Genomic DNA, 7,025 nt, shown 5'->3' with positions numbered 1-7,025 from the left:
TGCTGTTGTGTTTATTAAAAACATTTGTACAGTGAAAGTTCAGCATGTAATTGCATATACATTTCATACTGCTGAATATTAAGTGCTAGTACGCAACATAGTGTGTGTAAAAGACAATGGGAGTATTCTGCTTTCATTATTTTTAAGGAATGTTTCCTTCCTGTTTTCCATAAATATATTCCTTGTATATAAGGAAGGCAAACACCCGATAGTACTAGAAGAATTATTAATATTATTAATATGGTAGGGATAGCGTAATGTTGTTTCTGCACACCTTTCTTTGGATTCAGAAAAGGTATTTGACAGTCCCCTGCCTATGCCTAAATTTCTTTTTTTTTTTTTTGCAATATTTAAGGTCAACTACAGAAACCCTAACTTAAAGGGGAACCATCGCAAAAATGAAAATTTAATATAAGCTTCATCATACTGAAATACGAAACTTAAAACAATCAATTAAAAATTCTGTGCTGTTTCTGAAATCAAGTTCATCTTCACTATTCCTCTCTCAGCATCTGTTTTTATTCATTATCTCTTCATGCAGTAGTTAGATAATAATAGACAGATAGATCCAATTTATCTTATAGGGGGGCTCCTTTTGCCTAGAAGATATATTTGAGCTCACTCTATTAAAATCACCAGACATCATGTCTCTCTACATGCAGAATTTATGCTAAAGGCAGTTATTTTGTTTGTACTGGAATCGGTTATTTGAGTGAGCTCTGATACTTCTGCTAAGAAAGGAAGCTTGCCTATGAGATATTTTGGATCTAACTGTCAATGACCATCTGACACCCAACTGCTGCAAGAAAACAGAATGAAGATCAACAGATTCTGAGGGAGGGATAGTGAAGATGTCTTGATTATTTCAGAAGCGATACAGAATATGTAATTGATTGCATTTACAAAGTTTCTTAGTTCAGTATAATGAAGCTTGTATTAAAGACAGAATTTACAACTTCTGCTCTAACCACCACTCAATTCGTGTTGTTACACACATGGAAAGAGGATGTTATCCACAACAACTGGGAGGGGGGGAGATTGGATGGGGGGGGGTTTATCATTAAAGGCATTCCTACTTCATTATTTCTAATATGGGACTATTAGAGTAAGGGCACACTGAGTGGGTCATCTACTTTCCTTGACCTGCAATGTTTTTGTTTACTAAGATTTATTGTTTGGAAAGAGGCTAAAATTTGAAGCGACACAAGGAAGTGTTTAAGAGTTAGTGTTGCCATGTTCATTTCATGCCATGTAATGTCTATGTAATGTTATACTTCAAAAGCAGAATTCAACACCACACATATGTATGGTATATGTATGAACATAGCAGCTAGTATGTATACTAGTATGGGACCTATTATCCAGACTGCTTGGCTGGGGTTTTCCAGATAATGGGTCTTTCTGTAATTTGGATCTTCGTACTTTAAGTCTACTAGAAAATACTTTAAACATTAAATAAACCCAACAGGCCGGTTTTGCCTCCAGTAAGGATTAATTATAGCTTAGTTTGTATCAAGTACAGCATACAGTTTTATTATTACAGAGAAAAGGGAAATCATTTTTAAAATTGGATTATTAGGATAAATGGAGTCTATGAATGATAACCTACCTGTAATTCGGAGCTTTCTGAATAACGGGTTTGCAGATAACGGATCCTGTATATGTTTAGATCCTTATTTATAGAGTGCTGCAAGGATACGCCATACAATCTTACAATGTATAAAAGTACACACAGGGAGGACCAGTAACATAAATAATACAATAAATGTGTTTATATACAGAGGGGTAAGGGGTTAGAAAGACAGTAGGAAGAAGGTCCCTGCCCCCCAGAGTTTACCGTCTAAGTGGGTGTATAACATAAAGGCACAAACTAAAGGGCACATTAGAGTAAAAAAGATCAACATGACCTTTAGGTAACTTTTGATGCAGATTACTATTTTGAAAAGAACATTTTAAGTGTCCGTATCACTTTAAAGGGGAAGGAAACCTAGTTGGCACAAAAACCCTCCCATGTGTTGCCCACCCTACCAACTCCCCCCTGGACTACCCGTCCCGCTGGGCAAATGCCCCTAACTTGTTACTTACCTTCTGCGCAGGTCCAGTCCAGGGAGTTCACAGACATCTTCTTCCACGCGATCTTCTTCCTAACAAGTTAGGGGCATTTGCCCAGCGGGACGAGTAGTCCAGGGGGGAGGAGGGAGGGAGGGTTTTTGCGCCAACTAGGTTTCCTTCCCCTTTAAATACAGAGAGATTAAGGGGTTAGAGAGAAGTAGGAAGAATGTCCCTGCCCCCCCCCCAGAGTTTACAGTCTAAGTGGGTGTATAACATAAGGGCACATTAGGGCATTGTCCCTTAGGTGCCAGGAATAGACTTGTCTAGTAGTAAAGGTGGCCATACACGGGCAGATAAAGCTGCCGATATCGGTCGTTTGGACCAATTTGACAGCGTATCTGCCCGAGTATGGGGGCTTCCGACGGGTCTTCCCGATCGATATCTGGCCACGATATCGATCGGGAAGGTTGGATTTTTACCCGACTGACCCGTCGGAGCCGCATGGCGCATCGTAATTCGATCGTTCGGCCGAACGTTCGAATTACCCCCGATATAGCCATGCAGTTTAGTGGCATATCGGGGAAAGATCCGCTCGTTTGGCGATGTCACCAAACGAGCGGATCTTGGAGTCTATGGCCACCTTTAAGGTAGCCATAAACTGGCAGATAATGCTGCCGATATCGGTTGTTTAGACCAATTTGACAGCTAATCTGCTCGTGTATGGAGGCTTCCGACGGGTCTTTCCAATCGATATCTGGACATGATATTGATCAGGAAGGTTTGATTTTTCTCCCGACTGACCCGTCGGAGCCCACTGCAATTGTCGTAATCCATCGTTCGGTTGAGGCAACTTTGGGCGACTATTGAAAACACATCGCCGCGTGTGCATTAGCGCAGGCGATTTTGTGTTGTAGCCTATGGGGAAAAAACGCTGAGGCAGTTCGGGGAGATAGTTGTGCAAAAGACGTGGCGACAAAACCTCCCCGAATCTCCTCGTCTGGCCTTACCCTAAGACATTTTGTTACCGACAATATGGTCGCTACAAACCTGACCAACTGCATTAGCAGTAGCCCATCATTGAAGCAGGCTAGCACCACTGCTGTTACTGTTGAGGGCAGCCTTTGCTTTAAGCTTGTGACCCTGCATGCAGGCACAGAGTAATGAAGAAGGTGGGAGGGGACACAGCTAGGGACATTCAGCAATCTCTCTGCTTAAGTATCAAGTAACATATGGGGGCTAGGAAGGGGGTATGTGATGTGGGAGGGCAAATAAATGTACTTGGCTTTGTAGAGGAGGTCTTACTTTGAGGGAGGTCCCAAAGAAGTGTGCTGTGAAGACAGCTATTGGATGAGCTCACTGACAGACAGGTGGGAAGGATCACAACAACAAGGGAGAGTTGTAAGTTGCACAGTGACTCTGGCATTAGCAGCGGGCTGGCCTTGTTTTACAGCAAAATTCCAGCCCCCCCCTCTTGCTCGTATTTGCAGACGTCCATGTCTGTAGCCACACTAAAGCAGGCAGCTTATCAGGCAACCTGTCTCTGACATTACTGGGTGGGCTGGTTTGATACACCGTGAAAGTTTCATGCGTGTTTAGGAAACTCCAGCGATGCTGTGGTTGCGCAATCTCATGGATCATCCTTTCTTGGAGAGAAAGGGGAAAAAACCAGTTGAAGAGGATCGAGCGTGTCAGAGGGCAGCATCTGGCGACTGCTCACCCTGATGTGTACACCCACTGATGTTTTAGGTAAGCACTGGGGTGGGGGAGGTGGGGTGTTAGAGAATATGAAGACTTTCCCCGTTAACCTTTTAGTATGTTAAAGCACCTGATCAATTAGCCTTCGTTTTTATACTTTTATACATTTTTACCTTCTTCTTTTCGCTCTTTCCAGCTTTTAAATTGAGAAGATGTGCTCTGTGAGGCTACAACTTTACGTTCATTTCTACTTTGTATTACTCATCTTTATATTCAGGCCTCTCCTATTCATGTTCCAGTCTCTTCAAATCAATGCATGGTTGCTAAGGAAATATGGACCCTAGCAACCAGATATCACTCTCTACATCAGTTAACCCCAACCAGTAGCTCTTGAGCAACATGTTGCTCCCCAACCTCTTGGATGTTGCTCCCAGTGGCCTCAAAGCAGGTGCTTATTTTTTAATTCCAGGCTTGGAGACAAGATTTGGTTGCATAAAAAACAGATGTACTGCCAAACAGAGCCTCCAGTAGGGTGCCAGTCCACATAGGGGCTACTAATAGCCAATCACATCCCTTATTTGGCGCAACCCAGGAACATTTTGCATGCTTGTGTTGCTCCCCAACTCTTTTTACATCTGAATGTTGCTCACGAGTGAAAAAGGTTGGGGAACCCTGCTCTACATCATGCTAAAAGTTAACTCAAAGGTAAACAACAACAAGAAATATGAATGAAATGCAATTCACAAGTAATATATAAATAAAGATTGTGGAGTGCAGGAGTGAATACAGTTTGTATATCTATCTATATTAATTCTATTTAGGCTAAGGTCACACTGGCGTTTCTGGGAGATTTAGTTGCCTGGCGACTAATCGCCTCTTCATTGCGGCGACCAATCTCCCCGAACTCCTAAAATTAAAAATCGCCAGCGATAAGTACACGCGGCAATTTGTTTTCTGAAGATGCCGCACCAGTAAACTTCGGGCGACTCCGGAAAACGAATTGCCGCGTGTGTTTTGCGCTGGCAAATTTTAATTTTAGCCAGCGCAAGAGTGAGGGAAGGCGTTTGGGGAGATTGGTCGCCACAAAGACGAGGAGATTAGTCAACGGGCGACTAAATCTCCCCGAAACGCCCAGTGTGACCTTACCCTTAATGAAAGGGCCACAAATGTTGGTAGCACAACTTAAGGATCATGGCACTTTTTCAAAATATTATAATCCAGTGGCAGATTCTATTAGAAAACTATATTTTTATGAAACAGTGTTTTACATATACGGTAGGTTGTTTTATGTAATATTTTTATAGAGAGCTGCAATAGCCAGGTATATAGTTTCCCTTAAAATGAATAATTTCTTACATACCCCACGGTGCTGCACACTGTCGGTGTAAGGGAAAAGATGTAAATGGGCAATATATACTATAATGTAATATTATACTATGTACTATAATATTAATACTATGATAATTTGGTTAAATTCTTCAATATTATATTATGAACTAAATATGTTGGTTATTTGTTCTGAACATATAGTTTTCCTTTAATCGTAACTGTATTCAGTTTTAAACAATAGTGAATTACACTTCGGGCGATTTCGGAAATAGAAGCGGCAGGCAGGATTTTAGGGGGGCGGCATGCTGCCCAACCACACCCACATTGATTCTAAAACACTGGGGATGCGCTGGAGATACAATAATTTTTTAAATTTCCCGTGCACCAATCCCCATAATTCTATAACATACTAAAAGTTGACTTAAAGGTGAACCAGCTCTCCAGTTTGAAATTTCAGTAATTTGGTTGCTAGGGTCCAAATTACCCTAGCAACCATACATCGATTTGTATAAGAGACTATGAATAGGAGAGGGCTTGAATAGAAAGAGCAGTATTAAAACATAGCAATAACATTACATTTGTAACCTCACAGAGCATTTGTTTTTTATATGGGGTCAGTGGACTCCCTTTTGAAAGCTGGAAAGAGGGAGGCAAATAATTAAAAAACTATAAAAAAAAAAAGGAAGGCCAATTGAAAAGTTGCTTAAAATTAGCCATTCTATAGCATATTAAAAGTTAACCTAAAGATGAGCCACCACTTTAATATTTATTTAATAGACTTATTCTATTTTCATACAAATATTGATGTACACTTTATTGTGCAAATGCTTTTTCCAAAGTAGTCTTGTGTCAGTATATGGGGGGCCCTTGGTACCCTGGTTCTCTGGTGAGCCCTAAATACCCCTATTTGACACTTCACTTTGCAGAGCCAAGGCAGCAGTTCAGACAGCTACCGCCCTGAGGTGGGTTAGGAATAAAGCAAAGCTGACAGAGCTAAGTCTTGAGTGTGGAGTTCTTAAAATCAGTGGAACCATGCTGATTAGGGTAAGAGTCACTGAGCTGTGGGCTACTCTGTTTGCGCTGATCCGACGGACAGGAGGAGAAGGAGTAAATAGTTATAAGACTCCACTGGCAAGTGATACTGCGTCATACGCAACAAGCAAGGGAAGCAGACACACAAGGACAGGGTTGGTTGCGTGGGCATTTTTTGAAGGAAGGGCAATTGGACCATCGCAGATGGAGGAGGAGCTGTGGCTGTGGGGGTGGTTAACTGCAATTTTGTCTGGGGCCATTGTGGCAGCTTGGCAACTATGAAATTTACTTGGAAACCCAGAACCTGGAGCAGCACCATGTTTATATTATATGGACTAATGAAATTGTGTGATTTACCAGTCACACAAACAATCCAAAGACACGCATACATGCTAGAGTACATTAGCCAATGACTGGACAGAGTCTTTTATTCACACATTTCTTCCTGGTACAGTTAGAGCTGCATTATTTCCTCTCAGGTGATCTCTGAGGGTCACACAGACCATCACAAAATGGTGGCTCAGGGTAAAAGGGCAATATTTACTAGTATGTATGTGGCAATTTGGGAAGATTCTTTAATAGGCCATTTATTATGATTTACAATATCTGTTGCTTAAGTATTCATTCTGAAGGAATGGTTGTCCTTTACGTGTGCATATAATTATCAGTTTGCATCTGATAAGGGCATACCTTCTACCTAAAAGCAAAATTTTAAATATATTGTGGTCATTTTTGTCTCATTTCATTTATTGCAGAAGTAGTGTTTGGTACTCTCTGGTTCCTTGACCAGTAAGAATAATACTTGATGGTAATGATTCTAATACTATTACAGGTATGGGACCTGTTATCCAGAATGCTCGGGACCTGGGGTTTTGCGGATAACTGATCTTTCCGTAATTTGGGTCTTCATGCCTTAA

Source organism: Xenopus laevis, chromosome 9_10L (assembly GCF_017654675.1).
Source record: "Xenopus laevis strain J_2021 chromosome 9_10L, Xenopus_laevis_v10.1, whole genome shotgun sequence".
NCBI lineage: Eukaryota > Metazoa > Chordata > Amphibia > Anura > Pipidae > Xenopus > Xenopus laevis.
The sequence above is the reverse complement of the archived record's forward strand: the minus strand, read 5'-3'. Positions refer to the sequence as shown.